At 37.1% G+C, this 20,769-nt stretch overlaps 1 long non-coding RNA gene across 1 annotated transcript; it reads left to right on the top strand.

Annotated features, from left to right (window-relative positions):
• The first annotated feature begins 826 nt into the window (after positions 1 to 826).
• LOC137858158 (uncharacterized) lies at positions 827 to 6,539 on the top strand. Its single transcript, XR_011097531.1, has 3 exons — positions 827 to 995; positions 1,493 to 1,549; positions 6,378 to 6,539. It is a non-coding gene; the product is annotated as an uncharacterized lncRNA (long non-coding RNA).
• Positions 6,540 to 20,769: the final 14,230 nt, after the last annotated feature.

Here is a 20,769-nt window from a genome sequence, read left to right as displayed (position 1 = left end):
GTTCATCTGTTGACTGATCTGATTTCTGTGGTGCTGCTCACTGTACTATTTGAAAAAAAGATATATATTTTAATTATAAAATGTAATCATGCAATATTATTCAGGTATTTTTAATTTGTGAAATCTTAGGGAAAAAAATCGTTTCCTAGGTGATTTCCTGGAAAGCACTGCAGACTCCATAAATTAAAACAAAACCAAGTGGGGCCTTTGTAGTGTCCCTTTATGTGAACTCTGCTATATTGAACCTGCCTGCTATTATAGTGATACCTTCAGAAATGCATTCTCCACCTATTAATATGAAAACCCTCTTAGCCAGGGAAAGACCAGCATTCTGTAAAGGAAACCTATCATATTTCAAGTTTTGCTGCAGAATTTCAGTTTATTTTACAGAGAGAACGTGGGAATTGCTTCAACAGGAATAGAAAAGCAATGGTTTGTTATGTGTTAGAGAAGAGGCAAATCTGAATTGTATTCCATTTTCATTAGCACACTTCTTATCTCCTGTAATTAGCACTCTCACCATATGTAGAATGAAAAAAAAAAAAAAAAGGTTCAATTTATGTTATAGAATTGGTAGAATTAGACTAATTGATTAACAGCAATTTCCCTCTTCAAATAAATGGAGCCACATGATAGCTGCAAAGGATACAAACAAAGCCTGGAGTCTGGTAAGAATACCAGTTTGGAATACAAAGAGATAAGGACCAAGGCCTGGAGTCTCAAATTAAAAGTAAACCATTTCTATATGGCTGCCTTCCTCATGACAGTCTAAGCTCAGATAAGACAGCTGTGCCAAATCAAAGAGATGGCCTTGAGCTCAGGCAGCTGAACACCTAGGAGGGGGAAAAGGGTCTCCTGGCCCTGAAACTTCTTTCTCACAAAGAAAGCTACTTCTGCACTGTTTTCATTTTCAGTGGAGAATTGATCCTGGCTTCCAGTTCCCAGTCCTTTTCATGCCTTCACTGAAACTCTATCCCTTCAAGAATGCAGAGCCTGTGGGTCTTGATCTCTTTATCTCCCTCCTTATCTGTCCTTCTTTCAGTGGCCTTCAATAACTCTTTCCTTCTGAAAAGTGCTTAAATCTTTTAGGATATTTTGTTTTGCATTTTTCAGTGAGATCCCCTTTTCTTCCTTGAATTATCCTTTGCCACTTTCTTAGTGTGTTTATATGCAGTAGGATATATGACTATAGAAGATCTAGATCTGCTAAGTAAATTAACATGGCAAAGCATGGTATTGGGTATTTAAATGTTAACATAGAAATCAGTAAGACTGCTCAAGATAAAGAAGATGTACTTCAGATATATCTTTATTATCTTTAGGACAAAAGGATAGAGAAGAAACAATATAAAAATTATGAATGTCTGGTCCAGTTTTTGGACGTTGTTATGTTGATTGTTGGAAAGATTAAAACTTGTTTTAATTCCGGCAAATTTAAGTAATCTATGAGCATTTTGGAACATTTCTCCTTAATCCCTCTGTGTAATTTCAGATTTTTGATGAAGCCTTCTGGAGTTCTGTCTCTCCCCAGCTACAGAAGTATTCTGAGGTAACTTCTCTATTACTTTAGATACTTACAGCAGGATTTTCCTCTGGATCTTTGCTTCCACACAGATGTACAAATAAAGTTGCCTGGAGATTGCTTGCTAACAGGATAGCAAATGAAAGCTATTATTTTGCTAGCAGAGAAGAATAGACCTCATCATCCATAAGAACATTTAAAACCATTGCCATAAACAACAATGGAATGATCTTCCATGGGGAAAAAAAAAATAAAAATTGATATTTTGACATTTTTGATAAAGAAATAGTAGGTCAAAGAAAGCCTTCTGTTGCTTTGGTATAGAATCATCAGCTAGATTTAACCAATTAAGAAATCTGAAAGTGTTAAATAAATGAAGAGAGTGCAAAGAAAATAAAATCTGGGGATTGTGAAAAGCAAAAAATGAAGTGGTGAAACACTGGAAGCTAACAAACAGTACAAAACCAAAAGTGTAAGGAAAAGTAAGGAAGAAAACCCAGAAGTTGAGACAGGTATTACAGAGCCACCTTTTGCAATATGAAGAGGTATAAAATAATGATAGTTGAACAAAACTGTTTCAATAACTTCTTTAAGAATAATAAAAGATGTATAAAGGTATGAATTGGTAGGTTCATGAAAATAGTCCTTTGGACAAAAATCCAAACCTTCAAAAGCCATTTTCTGGTTCAGTTTGTAAATGGTCTGTCAGATGAAAGAGGATAATGTCTCTAGACCCAGCTTGATCAGGAATGTCAAAAACAGCACCTTTTAGACTTTGAGGCTAACAGAATTTCAGTATTGCTTTATTTGTGCAGATTGATGTCCAAAATATTTACCTGAAGCTTCTATTAATCAAGAGAATTTACCTATTCAGGAAGGGATTTTGAAATTGTGTGCTCTCTCCTGTGCCACTGTTTTCTTTCATTCTCTCAAAGCTTTCTGGTATTTGCTTAAAGGTAATTGATCCTTTCCCACCTCCATAAGCAGGAGCTTTTCAAGCTTTTCCAAATGTACTTTAATTTCATCAATCTCAATTCCTGTTTAATAGTGTTAAATTCTGCAGCAAATTAAAACCTCATTTCTGAGTTTGAATTGTATCATGTCCTGTGAGTTACATCTTGATATTACTATGTGCCCAGCTGCCCACATAACACTTAATAACCTGAAAAGAATTTCATAGTTACGGAATCACAGAATGACAGAAGTGCAGAGGCTGGAAGGGACCTCAGAAGATCAGGGTCCAACTCCCCTGCCAAAGCAGGTTCCCTAGAGCAAGTTGCATAGGTAGGTGTGCATATGGGCCTTGAATATCTCCAGAGAAGGAAACTCCACAACCTCCCTGGCCAGCCTGTCCCAGTGTTCTGTCACCCTCACCGTGAAGAAGTTCTTTCACATGTTGGTGCAGAACTTCCTGTGATCCATTTTGTGGCCATTGCTCCTTGTCCTGTCTCTACAAACCACTGAAAAGAGGTTGGCCAAATCGTTCTGTCTCCCACACTTCAGCTATTTATAAACATTAATAAGATCCCCTCTCAGTGTTCTTTTCTCAAGGCTGAACAGACCCAGGTCTCTCAGCCTTTCTTCATAGGCAAGATGCTCCAGGCCCTGTATCATCTTTGTGGCCCTCCGCTGGACTCCTTCGAGGAGATCCCTGTCTTTTTTGTAGAGGGGAGCCCAGAACTGGACACAGTACTTCAGGTGAGGCCTGACCAGGGCAGAGTAGAGAGGGAGGATCACCTCCCTTGACCTGCTGGCCATGCTTCTTTTAATGCATGCCAGGATGCTGTTGGCCTTCTTGACACCAGTGAGCGCATCAGAGAGCCTGGGCAGACGGCACAGATGCGGGACCAGAGAGGGGCACCCAGCAGGGCCAGGGGCTGGAGGCTCTGCAGGGAGGCCCTGGGCAGGAGGCTGGGGTAGGCCAGGCCCTGCTGGCTGGGGAGGGCCACTCGTAGCTATCAGGAGAGGGCAGTAAAGGCGAGGAAGCAGTGCGTTTCACCAGCCTGAAGGTTCCTGGAGCCTCAAGGCAGTAGTTTAAAACACTTTCTCAAACTGAAGCACCTCTCTGCCTGGTAATACCTACCCTTCGATAGTGCTGCTTTTCCTGGACATGGCGGGGAGGTTCTGGATAATTTAATGGCAGTTGCTTAACTAGTGGCTTATTGCTATAGTTTTGCCTTTGCCTTTTTGGCTGTGGCTTATGCTGCTGGAGGATTTCTTCTGAGAAGGTTGTGGTGGTGTGAGTCTCAGGAACAACATCGTCAGTGTTTATATACCTTCACAGCTGCATTCCAGGGCTTCAGAAGCGTTGTTTCCACCTAGCCAAAAGTACCCTTTCACAAAATCATGGCTACTATGTATATGCTATTGTTCTATTCAAAACCCAACATATTGTGCGAGTACAAGAATATTCCCCATTCATTCTGTTTTCTGTCCACACCAGCCCATTTTGATTTATAATGTAGTATTTTTGTTAATGAAAACTTTTGGGTTGAAATTAATATCAGTTCTAGTGAGATTGTAATTGGTCTGGACACTAAGGAAATTGTGCACATCTTGTCCCTCACCTTTTTCTGTGCCAATGCATGTTTGCCTTTGAATTTGTGTAAAGCTAGGGCGACCTGTCTCCTAAAAGGAGGAATGTTTGAATGGCATAAAAAAACCTCTTGGTATGTTTTGTAGCTCTGCATCCAGGTTCAAGGGAAGCTGCCAGTGAAAGCTTCCTTGTGCCACCCTGGGGCCATGGAAATAACACCTACAATAAGTTTAATTTCTTTCAGTGGCAATTGCCTGCATCCATTTAACAGCCAGGTTATTTTGCTGGTGCTCTGCTTTTGTTTGCTTTGGAGATGTACAAACAAGCATGCTTATAGTTATTAGAAAGTGCCTCACGGCAATAAACAAATTATGCTGCTCACCAAAAGTTATGACAACTCGCAATCTATCAAAATGTGTATGTTCCTCATTGGTCACTATAGTTCATGACTCCTTTATGACTCAGAGCTTTAGAGGGTCAGTGGGTTGAGCGGTCCTTGAGGAGCTCCCCCAGAGAACCGGTCTCTGTGGGTAATCACTTCTAGTGCCTCGACTGCTTGCAGTCATACCACATCTTACAATTCCTGGGGGAACCTTATAATGGCTTCAGTTGGAAGGAAACTCAAGGTTCATCTAGTTCCAGCCCCCTTGCCGTAGGCAGGGATGCCACCCACTTGATTAGGTTGCTTATCTAACCTGGTCTTGAACACCTCCAGGGATGGGGCATCCCCAACCTCTCTGGGCAACCTGTGCCAGTGCCTCACTGAGTGAAGAAGTTTCTCCTAATCCCTAATCTAAATCTCCCCTGTTTTAGTTTAAAACCATGCCCCCTTGTCCTGTCATTATCGGATTGAGTAAAGAGTCACTCTCCATCCTTGTTAGAAGCCCTCTTTAAGTACTGAAAGGTTGCAATTTGATCACCCTGAAGCCTTCTCTTTTGTAGGCTGAACAGCTCCAGCTCCCTCAGCCTTTCTTTGTAGGAGAAGTGCCCTTGATCACCTTTGTGACCCTTCTCTGAACCCACTCCAGCAGACCAACGTCCTTTGTGTGCTGGGGCCCCGGACCTGGATGTAGTACTCAAGTGGGGCCTCACAAGGGCAGAGCAGAGGGGGGCAATCACTTCCCTCGACCTGCTGCCCACTCCTCTTTGGATGTAGGCCAGGATACACTATTGAGATCAGTAAAGAAAACTATTTTCAGATTAGATGGAAATCCTGAAATGCCAATCCAGTAATTTCTCTTGCTTGGGTACTCAGTTATAAGGGTAGACATTTAATGCAGTTTATTAAGGGCTTGATCCAAATTCTACTAAAGTTAGTGGAAATCTTTACTCTGACTTCAGGGAGCTTTGCATTGGGTGTATACTGTTTCTTAGTCAAAACAGTACTGCTACACTATTTGAAAAGCCATAGATAAGATAATGAGAAAGGGAGAGACTGAAACTATGCTTTTACCAATTTCCTAGAAAATTCAATTAACTAGTGATTTAAAGAAGTGGAAAGCACTGGAGTTAAATAATTTTATTTCATTTAGTTAACAATAACACATTAGGTTGTTAAGTTGAAAATCATTTAAGAATCTAATAGGCTTTTCATTATCCATGCTGTTTGATTGTTCATGTTAACTTCAGCAGGAAAACCTGACCTGTACATTTTACTTTCCTCAGATCAAGCTTGCAGATTTGTAGTTATTTCAAAATGTTGAAGAGATTACTTTGTAAAAGATAAATTAGATTTTTTTTTTCATAATGACAAACTTAAAAAAAAAAAAAAAAATACAATTGCAAAATCATTTTTTGGTGGCTGCGCTAAAATTTACATTCAGGATCTTAAAGGAATTTGTCCATTATCCTGTTCTGTATTTGTCTCTGATCAATCTTTTTTAGCCTGAATATTGAAGTATTCTCTCCACTATTTCATATGTTGCCTCTGATTAAGCCCTAAAAATAGCAGGCATAACATTGTTCTATATTTTGTAGTTTGACCTCAAAATTTGTATGCTGCTATGTTCCATTGGTTATGAGATATCTTTGTCTTAAAATTCATGATGTAATAAGGGGATCTATATCTTCTCTGGGGTCATCATATGATTATGGTTGTCATATTCTCTGTGCCATTATAAGACATCAACAACATTGAACTGTTACTGTTCAGAAATGGTGCTGCTTAGGAGGTCAAGAGTTAGTGGAACAATGAAGTGCATTACAGTACAGTTTTGTTTTTTGTTTTTTTTTAGGAAACAAAATGAAAACAAATTAATTGTAACTATCCAAACAGTATTAAATATTCAATTTAAGATATTGCCTACTTATTTACTTTAGGAGTATCACAAGATATCAGGAGTCAGATCACAAGATAACCTATGGATATATTTAGAAGAGTGCAACTGGAAAAATCTACCATCCCTGAAAAAACATTTCTGAAATGTAATTATATTTTTGTCTATTTGTCAAAAAGTAAAATAAAAGCATACAGAGAAGTAAGCTAGGCTAAGATCTATGCATACTGTAAGCTCCAAGATCACTTTAATGAAAGCCACAGACTCAGTATGACTCTTCTTATATCTGCAGATCGTAAATGTTAAAGGTGAGGCAGAAAGTTATGGAGGCTAATGGAGAATACTATGACTAAATACCTGAATGAAGCTCTGGGTGATCTCAGCTTTTAGAACTGAGTGTGATACAACATACCTTCAAGGAACTATGACAGTATGGTAGCTTTGATTGTCCAAGACAAAGATACAATTTGCACATAGAGGCAGCTTTTTGCAGTGGTTTTGTGCCTTTGTGCAGTGGTTTGCATTGTGATATTCATGTTCAGGCATTCTGTATGAGTATGCACATCTGCACACTAAAACATGCCTAACAGATATTATGTCTCATTTGTACTGAGGACCTTCTTCAACCTTTCACTTCTGACACATGTAAGGGCATTTATACACATATAATGTTCTAATTAAGCTGTCAGAAAGCATAAAGGTTTCAACATGCACACAGGATGTGTGCACATGTCCACATTTATTGCAGCAGTGTAAATGTGGAGTATTGCTGCCTGGAATAAATGAAAGGTACTCGTGTAACATTTGTGTTGTGGAGACAAGTATCAAACCTACAGAATAACTGTGCTACACATGCAACAAGTGTTTTGACTACTGAAGTAGAAAGGAAGGTATTTTATTTTATTTATTATTTTATTTTATTTTATTTTATTTTATTTTATTTTATTTTATTTTATTTTATTTTATTTTATTTTATTTTATTTTATTTTATTTTATTTTATTTTATTTTATTTTATTTTATATTTTAAGTTCCATTAGCCAACACATTGTAGCTGTCAATCTTGGCTCTTTTGATATTGCCTAAATCTAGTTGCAATTAAGCAAGAATGTGATTTCCAATACACTTAATAGCAGAATCATATGTCGCCTTGCTCAGCCAAGTGTGTACTTGAGGAAAAGAAAGCAGAAAAGTGACTTCAGCCCAAGGATATGTAACTGTAACTCTATCGAATTGACTATCAATAATTAAGGTCTTTGATGCTTTGAATCATTTAGATAATAAGATTGCTTTGAAGTAAATAAATAACAAATTAGAATTTGTGGCAGTCACAGGTGTTTGGCAAGACCAGCTTGTAATCAAAAGCAAAATGAATGCATTTTACTCTGTGTAATTAGAAAAAGAAATGAAGTTTATATGCAAATTGTAAAGCACTTTACTAAGAGATAACTGGTCAGACGGCTTTTTGTAATTTAAACTTTCATTTACGGAGTGAATTTGCAAAGTATCCATTTTCAATGCAATTTCTGTGCAGCTGGTTGAACTATCTTAGTCTTCCTAAGAGAGAAATTCAAACATCACTGGTACCATGCCAATCTTGTTACAGCACAGTAAGGACAACATATGCATTTTTAAACTTGTCTCTCTTTCTTCCCCTCTGAAACGATAGCAAACAAAAATCCCTAAAGGTTAGGTAGAATTACTTGCTGCCAGTAAGTAAGTGTTGTCCTTGCAGTAAATAAGTAAATAAATAGCCAAACCCTAGCAGATAAATAACTAGGAAAGAACTGCTAATAATCCATTTCAAGCATTTTGTGTACAGAAAGTTAATGATAAAGAACAATAAAGGGTTTTCACCAATTTTCTCTAGTGAAGGGGAGTAGATTTCCTCACTGGCTGGTGTTGCCATTTGGAGTATTACTGTCATCTTCAGAAGTCATGCCTGACAGAGAATGCATGAGGTAGAAACTGCTTGGAGGAGGTATGCCAAGGAGAGCATAGAGACAAGTATCTTGGCAGTGAAATTGGGTTTGTTGTGAAAGGACAAGAGGTAGTGAGTAGAAGATTAGTCCAAGGAAGTACAACACAGTGGGCTGAAGAAAAGCGTGTGGAAGCACCAAAATAAATGCAGATTTAGAGACAGGAGCTGAGAGAAGGAATCAGAATAGGCAGGCAGGGAATGGAAAGTCTAACTCAGAGAACAGAAGAGACAATCCTTGAAGATGTGCTGAAATTGATTTTTGCGGGGTTTATCTAAACAAAACAAAACAAACAAACAAACAAAAAAAAACAGTACTTGGAAATTGCAATGACTGAGAAACATAGAATTAGCTGACATAACCAGGATTTGACATTTTTTATGTTGAACTGTTGCCTATAATCATCATTGTTGCAGATATCATATCTACCCCCTATCGTGTTCAAATATAATAAGATATCCCAGCAAAGGTAAGCAATCTTAAAGAGAAAAACAAGAGGAATAAGATTTTCCTACAGCATTCCTCTTATCACATAAACACTTCCTAAGCAGTGGCTACAAATCAGTGACTGTGAGTATATGATCACACATCAAACTTCTATTTGATTCATACTTCTTGTCCTTGCTATGTCACTCATACTATCTCGAGTTGCTGTTACTAGCAGAATTTGTTGCCCTTTGGGGAAAAAAAATAATCTCATATACTGAAAGTACTTGTGAACAAAAATGTACTTGTTACTAATAAAGTTCCCTCTTCAAGCATGAGATTAACAAAAGGGATCCACCTGCACTCATTGGTAGTACAGTAAGTCTGTCTTGTATCATTCTAGAGCTGACTAATTTACTAAATTGGTTACCATTCACTCACATACTTTTTGTAGTCTTTCCGGAAATTTTTGCTGGAAAGGCAGTGGACTGCCAAAGTGTTGTCTGAAATGTTAATCTCATATATTCACTATTTTTCCCTACTTTTCACAATAGCTGGCCTTTTGATTTTCTACAGCATCCATTTTCTTGATTAATGTTACAATACATCACCTTTATGACTAACTCGGCTCCCTTTCTCTCAACTAGTTTTTGTTGGAAATGGATTGTATGGCTATTAATTATTTCCCATTGAATTCAGCCCCAGCCAGTAACCTTGCTTATTAAAAAAAAGAAATAATTGCATATATAGTGAGCTGCAAGCTTTTGCTTAATTAACATATACATATTTTATAGGGGGAAAAAATAGCAGATTATTTATATCACAATAGGAAAAATGATCCAGAAAGGCCTAAGAAATCTTCTTGCTAAACTCTTCTTGAATATTCATTACCATTTTAAATCATCTTTGTTAAAATCTAAATTGTCGTGACATTGTACTAGCTGTGGAAAATTTTTTAATACCCTTGCTATTGACCAATAGCTTGACTACAGAATATTCTTTATTCATAATATTTTGTTATTAATATTTTGTTATTATCATTATAGTGAGTAGAGGAAATCTTAAAACTGCAAGTATAGCAATTTCAGTTCTGGATGCTGGAGCTGGATGCAATCGTCCTAATAAAGTTTATGTGAAGTTTCAGTGCTTTGCAGCAGCATCTTGGAGCATTTCTGTTTTTCACTGCTATCATTCTGTGTTGCTATTAAGCAGGTTCCATGTTCCAAACTAACAGTGATTTCATTAATGATAGATAAAACAATCAATAAGTACCATCTTTGTCTTTCATCTCTTCAGTAGCCATTTACACATTCACAACTGTAGGTAAGAAAACAGATTATCTTGTCCCAGAATTGCAATTTTTTTTATTGGTACTGATTTCTGGTATGGAATTGTCACTATTACACTGTGTTCTTTTCATCTGTTTCCTATGTCACTTATTTTTTCTCCTGACATCCTTGGCTAAAAGCTTTTTGAAGGAAGACCTATCATTGTATTCTTTATTTCCATACTGCTTAGCAGAACAAGACTCTGATCACGTTTGAAGATCTCAGCCACTATGAAAATAAAATAAATAAATAAATAATTAAGCAAGCTGTGACAGAACTTGAGCAAGTCTCTTTTTATCCAATATAGGAAAGTGCAACAATAAGATAATTTCTTTATAATGATAATTTCTTTATAATGCAGTGTCATATGTTCTTCTCATATTTGGTGTTTTAAAACAGAAAATCTTCAACAAAATCACTACACATTGGAAAATTAGTTTTACAGCTACACCTGAAAATTGTGCAGGAGACTTCTTGGAAAGGGAGGGATTTTAAACTAAACATTTACTGTTGCAAATTAAGTATTTCCATCTTTTGTTCATAAAAAGGTAAGCATGTCATTAGGGAAGAATAATAGTATCTATGACATACACATAGATATGAACATGTCCACAAATATCAGCTTTTGGAAACTGGACAACATTTGATTAAAAATCAAAAACAAACAATGAGGTAAAAATTATATGCTTTATACTATGGTAGATTCAACAACACGAGGTGGTGCCATCAAATTCTAATTTATGTTATGCTATTACTCAAGTTGTACATTAAAATGAGGGGAGGGAAAATGTTAATAGAAAATTGTTATTCACCCAATGATTATAGCATGACATTAACATGATTTGGATGCCCAAGTTCTAATATCTAGGTAAATGAAGTATCCGAATAGTCCATCCTGCTAAATGCTGCACACTCATTTCTCCCTTTGTCTACAGCTGTAGACGAGGACATTCATTATTTCCATGTGTTGAGCACAGAAATTGATTGCAAATTAGAAGCACATGCTTTTACTAAAGACAAAAACTGAATTATGATTAGACCATAGCTCCAGATTACACCAATATATGAAAATACATAAGCTTCAAAGGAAAAGAGCACCAGATGAATTTGTAAATTTATCTCACAAACATGAAACCTATTCTTTTTCTAATGCAGAACATAGAATTAAAAACTATTGCTAAGATCACAAAGTTGATCTCTTCATCTCTTACTTTACCACTAAAGGCAAAAGGCCTTTTAAACATTTTATTTTATCCATTCTCGTTCATCTAGCTAGTCTCATCACTAAATGGTTCCTTCAAATGTGAAAAAGAACTAAAAAATAACAAAAAGGAGAGAGAGAGAAAGAGAGAGAGAAGCAAACCATCATTCAGTTTCAATGCCTCATTCAATTCCAAGGCTTCATTTCTTTTATCAGGAGAAGCTGATATTTATAAACCTTTGTGTTGAAAGGTGTGGAGATTTCTTTCTTCCTTTTTATTTCAGCTTGTAAGTTACACATACCTTTGAAAGATTTTACAGGTTCTCTAGTTGAAAGAGGCAGTCATATGCCTGAGGAGATGTACAATAAGAACTGGCTATGGAATATTTTCACTTGTTTGGTGAAGAAAAAATAGGAGCTATAACACTAACTTGGAAATAAGAAAAGACTTTCTTTAATTGGCAGAACTCTTTCACCCTGTTGAAAATAATTTTCCAGGAAAGAAACTGCAGTCTAGTACAATTCTGTTTCAGTAATAAAAAAAAAAAAAGCCCCTTCAGTCTGCACCCAGAGGAACCTGGACTTCCTTCCTATTTAATACTGGGCAAAGGAATATCAATTGAGATCTCAATCCTCTTTTTAGCGTCTGTTCCAAATTTAGAATCTTTGGCTGTAAGTACCAGGATTGTCTCATAGGAAACTCAGATTTTCTTCTTCACTTGGTCACAAGTTTTCTGTGAGATCTTACAAAAGATCCTTGTATTTTAATCTTCCTTAACAATGACAACACGGTACATGCCAAACTATTAGATTACCTGTTGATAAAAACAAGTATGTAAACATATTATGCATGTAAACACTGTATGTAAACATTGATTAGAAAGAACCCTGTAACTTAGTTGATTTAGATGTGAAATGTCTTCTAAAATTATCAAATCATTTCACTGAGATTAAAAATAGCAATATTTTCTTTGGAGATTGCCAGTATGAAATATGCATTACTTTTCATCCCATCCAGATTCTCCTTATTTTGACTCTTATTCGGATTGGAATAGGAAATGGCTTTGAAACCTTGCTATTTTCTGAAGAAATTAAAATCTATATTTTAAACAGCTAATTACCATTTTTATTATCATTAAGAACTGCTTTTTCATAGCAAAAGAGAACCTGAGAAAACACTTGAGAATCAAGATTGACTGTGGGCTAGAGAGGTCAGGTAATTAGTTCTAAGCTTTCCCTACCTGGTGCAGCCTGATAACTACTGTATCTCTTGGTTTGTCAAGAAATTGTCTGTTAGCGGGTGGGGAAGGCATACAGTAAGAGGTATTCATTTCATACAGCACAAAGCACATGCCTTATATCAGACAGGTAGAAATTTGTACCAACCTCTCCCCTCCAGAAATCTAACACACCTTGATTCCTTTCATCGTTTTTTGTTTTTTGTTTTTTTGTTTTTTTTCCAGATAAAAGACAAAACAAAGCAAAGCATACAAAACTTTTTTTTTCCCTTTACTCCTTAGCATTTTTTTGCAAATTTTAAAAAGTATAAAATGTGATTTATACTCCTAAAACCACATTTAATATGTTTCTGTTTCTGTGCAGGACCATGAGCAATATATCATTTTGGCTTCTGTCAGCTCATCTATGTAATTCTAATTTTCTTTGAATGGATAGTTTTCAACTCCATTCCTTCAAAGGCAACCCAGGTGGCAAGCTCCTGTCCACCAGCTGTCTAAAAAAGCAGTATTAACAGATGCTTCTGGCTACAAGAGTCAGAATCCTTGTTTCTTATACACTTCCAGGAGCATACTCTTCCTTTCTTTGAAGACTGTACATGTATGTGCAGGGATGGGTGAATTTTGTTAGCAGATGGAAAGTCACAGGTGGTTTTGTATGGAAACATAATTAAATTGCATTGATTGAATTAAATGGCTAACGAAGATATGGCCTACTCATTCTACCCTGAATGGGACAAATAGAATGCAGCTCCATACTCTGTAAGTAACCATTTTGCGCTTTTTAAAAGAGAAATTAATCTGGAGTGAACTCACTTGATGATCCCTGACTCTGAATCCTTCATCAAAATTATCATCTATCACCTTGGGATGAGAAAGCAAATCATTCACAGTCAGCAGGCTTTTTCTTTTTTTTTTTTTTTTTCTTTATAAATGTGTTTTTGTATTAGCATTTATGCCAGTCACAAATTTGTTGATGCCAGAAAGGACCAGAATTGACTCATATGTGCTTGGGAAGAACATGTTGATCAAAAAACAATTAAGGAGGAAGGAGAGTTATTAAAGATGAAAAGAGCAATTTAATTGCAAATACTGAGTATCATAAGCTTTACCACAGTATGAGGAAACACAGTGTAGTTGCTTCATCTGTGTTACAACTCTGACCTCAATTTACACAAAGCAAAAACCTAAGTAAAGTTTAAATAATCTAGGTATCAGGACTTTTGTGTCTGCGGCTGATGTTTGCAGAGAAGTCACTTTGCCATTTACATCTCAGATTACAGATCATTAAAATGTAAGCAGTAATAATTACCAGCGTCACTAAAGGTCTAATGCAGCAAGGTATCTGAACATCCACAACTCTGCATGATTTGAAGTTACTGTCTCATTCACAGGAAATGCTCAGAGCTCTATTTAGGGATGCATCAAGCTCATCTAGATAAATCATTTTGCATCAGCTGGACCAGTAAAGTGAAATCAGACCTTTGTAGGACTGTGACTTAATTCATTACCTGATACCCCATGAGAACCTCAAATAAAAGTCACTAAAAAAAATTATTTTAAGAGCTTTATTCCTGTAACATGGGCTAGTATAAAGGTTTTCCTCATAAATCACAGAACTGCAGCGTAACTGCCCATGTCTCTTCAGTCAGACAACCTGGTCTGGAATACCCATAAGAAGATTTGTATCATGAGATACTGAGTTCTTCCACCTGCAGATGGAAAAAATAGAAGAAAGATTTTCCTAAGAATTTCATTCCTTTGCTCCTGATTGTGGTAAAATTCAGTGCTAGTGTTCAAGGTAATGCTTTGTTATCACTGCTGAGGTGAGTGTCTGATAGGATATTCCTCTGGGAGAACTCATCTGCCCTGCTCCAGCGAGAACCACAGATGAAGGACGAAGGACAAGGAACACTTACACAGGCACTCATTACATCTGAGTCACTGAAAGCACTAGTCTCAGCTAGAGGAGAGCAGGCAACACCAACCAAAGCTCTTTGACCGTAAGATTTTCCTCCATGGCATGAGATTTCAATAGTGAACATTTAGCCACACACATGAATGTTAGCAGTAATTAGTAAAGAGTAATCAGAAAGCTTTTATGGTAGTGACAGGACGAGGGAGCCTTCCAACAAAGTCAGGGGGCACAGACATAGAGATGGCTATTTTCTATACTGACAAATTTATCCAGGGTAGAAATCTAATTGCAGAGTTCAATCTATTTCTTTTTGCAGAAAATCCCAGATGCATGTCAAATAGCATATCAACCATCTTGTACAGTACATTGTAGTCCATCAGAAGCTAAGCTGAGACTAATAGCTGATCTCAGTCTGCAAGCTGAAACTCCACAGAGGCCTTCAAACCACTAAACAGAGTCTTTACCTTTGAAGCCATCCAGCTTCCCTGCTATTGTGCTACTAATTTTGCTTTGATTTTTCTTCAGAGTTAAAATACCTAAGAGAGTTTGATATGTGATAATACAGGAGAGAGAGACAGATATTCTGGTGAATGCTGTGAATGAAGAACTAACCTGAAAATTCCAGATAATAACAATAAGATGCCATACTATTGCAGGGTTTCCTCCACAGATTCTAGAGCAGACCACCAGAAACTTTGGAGAGATCATTTTGAGAAGGAGAATCAAAGTTCTCTAATATCCTCACAATCCACTGAAACCTCTTTTCCAATCTGAACTACTGTTCAATTCAGCTGTATTTCCATTCCTTTTCTGATGGTGATTAGAAATATTCAAGTGGATATTTCCTCACTCTGATGTATGGGAAGTTGACATTAACTCCATATTCAGAAATAAAAATATTCATTATTTGCCATTTTGTTACTTTAAATTAGTTATTTCTATGTTGCAGTGTTAAAAAACATTTGTATTTCCTTGTTGATCAGTAGTACAAAGTTGAATCAGTTGGAGCTTCATCTGGATCACATCTTACTGCCAAACATGATAAAATGCCGCACCCAAAAGTTTAGAGCTCTATTGTACTATTTACTGTACAAATGGAAAGGACACCACAGCCCAGGGCATCAATAAAACTGAAGTCCATCTGGAAAGTCTGGCTACTGGTTGGGGCCCAGACCAGAGGGTTCATGGCCAGACACTGGCCAAGTGCAAGAGCTTCTGCTTGAAATTAGCTCCCATGGGTCAGCCCTTCCTGAAGCCTCCATGTAGACTTTTCTGGTGGCCCCTCCCCAGTGACCAGAAGGAAGAGGAACAGCCTTTAGATATGCTGTGTCTTGGTTCATCCTGAGCTCAAGCAGGCAAATCCCCAGGATGCATGTGCTCAGTGCCCTTACAGAGCAGTAGCTCAGAGAGACAGGCTACTGTGGTATAGGATTCAGCATTTCAAACTGTTTTATCTATCCACTTCCAGCCCACTGAAAATAAATTGCTTTGCAATTGCAGAAGTGTAGGGATGTATAAGGAATCAATTAAAAAAGTCAGCTCAGAAAAAGTAATTTGTTAACACATGGTAACTTGGTTATTTGTAATCACTGGTGTCTTTCCTAAAGATTTTTGACTTTCAGAGGGTTAACCAACTTCTAGTGTCCCATTGTTTTCTAATGAAGAATACAGGGAGAAGGGGGATAGGATTAAACTCTCTAGATTTATTTCCTAATTTTCTGAGTGTTTTGTAATGCTCAGATTCAACTCACTTCTCCAAAACAATAAAATGTCAACAGATTGATTTTACTTCATGAAAATATACTATTGGAAATTACCTTTGCAGGACAAATGGGGAATATAATTTTATTGGAAAACAATTCAAAATTAGCTGGGTATATTTTATATATTTCCATTTTTTCTTGCATTGAATATTACAACTTTAAGCTACAGTTTGGATAAAAAATTGCTAGAGGTCTAATCCCATGTGAAAGAATGTTTCAGCTATTACTGGAAAAAAAAAAAAGAGGGGAAGAATAACTAAATAAATTGTTTTATTTGAGAAAACGTCCCTAGTCCTAGAAAATGTGATGCAATCATTTGATGAAATTATTTCTTAACAGTATGACCCAATACCCCAGTATTGACTCAATGTCACAGAATCACAGAATTTCTAGGTTGGAAGAGACCTCAAGATCATCGAGTCCAACCTCTAAGCTAACACTAACAGTCCCCACTAAACCACATCCCTAAGCTCTACATCTAAACGTCTTTTGAAGACTTCCAGGGATGGTGACTCCACCACCTCCCTGGGCAGCCCGTTCCAGTGCCTAACAACCCTTTCAGTAAAGAAATTCTTCCTAACATCCAACCTAAAACTCCCCTGGCGTAACTTTAGCCCATTCCCCCTCGTCCTGTCACCAGGCACATGGGAGAACAGGCCAACCCCCACCTCGCTACAGCCTCCTTTAATGTACTTATACATAGCAATAAGGTCACCCCTGAGCCTCCTCTTCTCTAGGCTGAACAAGCCCAGCTCCTTCAGCCACTCCTCATAGGACTTGCTCTCCAGGCCCCTCACCAGCTTTGTCGCTCTTCTTTGGACCCGCTCAAGCACCTCGATGTCCTTCTTGTAGCGAGGGGCCCAAAACTGAACACAGTACTCGAGGTGCGGCCTCACCAGAGCCGAGTACAGGGGGACGATCACCTCCCTAGCCCTGCTGGTCACAGTGTTTCTGATACAAGCCAGGATGCCGTTGGCCTTCTTGGCCACCTGAGCACACTGCTGGCTCATATTCAGCTGACTGTCCACCATCACTCCCAGGTCCTCCTCTGCCTGGCAGCTCTCCAACCATTCCTCTCCCAGCCTGTAGCTCTGCTTGGGGTTATTGCGCCCCAGGTGCAGGACCCGGCACTTGGCCTTGTTGAACTTCATACAGTTGACCAATGTCTTTCAGAATCACAATTTCTGTTTTTGTCTTTATTCAAAATAAATGTCAAAAACTTTCCAAGTCCACTATTGTGCTGAGATATCTATAATAATGATGTGGTTTAATCTGTAACACATGTTGGTCTTTGTAAATGGCCTGTTTTCTTTCTTCTGCTTTTTTTTTTTTTTTTTTTTTAACCTATTTGATAAGTGCTATGAACTAGCATGTTCCACAATCCCACAAGTCAGAACTTCATGATTTTTACACTATTTCTGTCACTGCCTTGCTTCAAGACTGAAGTCCTCAGTGTTTCCATGCTTTCCATTTCACTCCTCTAAAATAGGACTGAATTATTTTAAATCTATAGTGATGAAATAATGAATGCTTACACAGAGATCTGAGAATATAAAGTGCTCTATAAATACCAAGCATTTTTATTTCCACTCTACAATGGATGAATGCAGTTCTGGAAGGAAACCAACAATGAATTCAAAGCTGAGGGATTAAAACTAATGATTTCAGTGAAAAGACCGAATTTAGCCTGCAACATGCATGTTGTATAAACACATTTTTACAGACCTTGGAACAATTTAAAATGTTTCCATGTCACACAAATCCCATCAAAAGTATAACTATTTTATGCATTAAAAATAACCCCCCAAAAGATCTCAAAGTGTCTGCAGTTCACAAATACATTGTATAATACTAATCCAGTCTATGGGAAATGATACAGGGTTCTAAACAAGACTTCTATTTCATTTTACTGGGTGGAAAAAAATCAAAACATAGACCCCTGGCTGCAACGAAAGGAAGATGATATTTGTACTTGAATATCAATTAGAAACAGATTGAAGTTTTGGACTTATAGCAATTCACTGAGCAACTGAAGCATTCTGACTCTGTGATCAGGGAGTATGTTCGGTTTGGGATTTCTGGGTCAGTAGGAGGCTGGCTCTTTTCAGGAGTAGGGAGGAGTAAAGTATATGAGTGTAGACATTACTCAGCTCATGAAAAAGTGTGTCTATTATAGGTTGGAAAGAGAGGAAACATTGGCAGTGATATACAGTACCTTACCTGGAAAGTGGGTGAATGTCTCAGACTGGTGGCATTCTGTGAACAGCAGTTAGAGGTCGGACAGTTCAGTGGATTCATGCAACTGCACCTTTTCTTCACCAGCTCATCAGTTGGATATTCTTTGAGGAATAAAATAATAACGAATAACTGAACATGATTTTTCTGTAGGCTTAACATCTTTCAGTCTGAACCCAGTCTCCCTCTGGGCTGAGAGGAAAAATCCTGTCAAATGAAAGAATGATTATAGAAACCTACTGCTAGGGAGGGAGGTTAGGGTTTATATCTCACAGTGCTTAAAACCTGCAATTGCTGCCATAATGTCCTTGTTTTCCTGGATTCCAACATGATGTATCTGTACATGGCCTAAGTAAACAATAAGATTATTAGATTCCAATTTTGAGGGCCAGATCTTGAGCATACATGATTGAGATAGGGTCTTGGCAGTTCCAGTGGATGAATGAGCATCTCCAAAATCCTTATGCAGCTTTACACACCAGACATCTTCCTCCTTACAGATGTCTTTGCAGTATAAACAGTAATAACATGAGATAAAATTAGATTTTTATCAACTTGTTTTGTGTTTCTAATCCACACTATGATAAGCTATGTAGATAAGAGTGTTATTTTAAAAAATAAATGCTTTTTAATCTTAACAGAGCAATGTTAAATTGTTACATTATAGAAAACAGAAATAGTGATCTAGGCTTGTTGTAAATTTCCAGCAAGCACTGAAATGTTTTCATTTTCTATTGAATACTTAAGTGTTTTCTGAAACAAAGGCTTGAACCATGACTTTCCACAATTCTTGGTACTATAATCTTTAAGATATATAGGCAATTTCATGTCCTTCTTTTCTGACTCGGGCTCAACTAATTTATACAAAATGGAACAACTTTAGCAGAGGTGCTTGAAAAATTGTATTTTATAATAACGAATGTGTTTGAAGGTAATGTATTCATCTTGTTTGTGTGGAAATGAGGATCAAATTCTTGTTCAGCAAGCACTAGGCATAAAAGAGCTAGATTTAAACTAAACTAAGTAATATAAGCACTACTAGCAATTCTGCAGCATGGCTATCTTAGTTTTTTTTTTTTTTTTTTCTTTTCCCCATCAAACTTAGGTTGTAATGGTACAATAAATCCAGGTTTTAACATTCTTTGTGCCAGATTACAATGAACCCATATAAAGCGTCATCTGACCTCCTGTATCCATCACAAAACCAATATTCAACCCCTAGAACATGGCCAATTTGAAAAAAAAATTGCAGTTGTCTGCCTACACCTGACCCAGAAACATATGTGAAAAGATTCACATACCTGAAAAGATCAGAACACAGATTTGGTATTTATTGGTCGTTGATATACAAGCCATCATGAAATTCTGAAATCTCAAAAATGCCTGTGGAATGGTAAAGGGACTATCCACCCATCCTCAGAATAACGATAACTGACAACTAAGACTATATTCTTCCAAAAATACAGTCCTTTCTACCCACCTAAAGAACTAATTATATAGAATTTGTTTTAGCAGAGACTGGTTTAAAATCAGTTTGTTACACAAAGTGCACTTGGTATTAGTGAGCATCTTGCCACCAATAATGTCTTCGGAAGATTATCTCAAGGTTTCACATACCTGGTATTTTAACCAGCTTTGTCAATGAGCGCTGGACACAAAAAGAAATGTTGGGCTTCTTCAAAATATTATCTCAGCAAAATGTACTTGTTTGAGAAGAAAATTGAGGTGTAATCAATGGGCATGTAATGGAGAGCAAAGGTATTTCTACATAAACATGACAATGATGCTTTTGAATGTATAACAAAAAAGGGGAAAAATAAATAAAAATTAGGGAGGTTTATAATGTTTGGAAGTAATTTTATTTATTTATTTTTTTAAACTTTCACTTGAATTCCCAAAGTGTATCTATTTTAAATCTCACAAAATGTTACAGATTCAAATAGGCTGAAATCCAGTATACTAGTTTATCTTTGTCAGGAAAAATTAAGTTTTTACTTAGTCAGAGGGACATTTTCAAACCTTATGCTAACCTGTCACCTTTGTCAGATCTGTAGAGACCGTAGGGAAAAGCTCCAAACTGAAAAAAGACCTTTGCACACAGTCCCACCCCATGTTTCTTCCAGGAACTGAAAAAGCTCAAAAGAACTGTTGAATCAAGCTCAGAGTCATCATGAAGAAAGACAAAATCGATTAAAGATCAAAACCAATGAAACACGTTCCTTATTACAAAACCCAAGGACTGGTTACTGTTGCTGTTGAATCTGGTGTTCATGACCACAGCAACTACAGTACCGCCTAAAGAAACAGATTTGCTCTTTTTGTGCAGTTAAAGAATTTGAAAGAAAGAAAAGG

The sequence above is a fragment of the Anas acuta genome, chromosome 5 (assembly GCF_963932015.1).
Source record: "Anas acuta chromosome 5, bAnaAcu1.1, whole genome shotgun sequence".
Classification (NCBI taxonomy): domain Eukaryota; kingdom Metazoa; phylum Chordata; class Aves; order Anseriformes; family Anatidae; genus Anas; species Anas acuta.
Note: the sequence above shows the minus strand (reverse complement) of the source record. Positions and strands in the feature narration are given on the sequence as shown.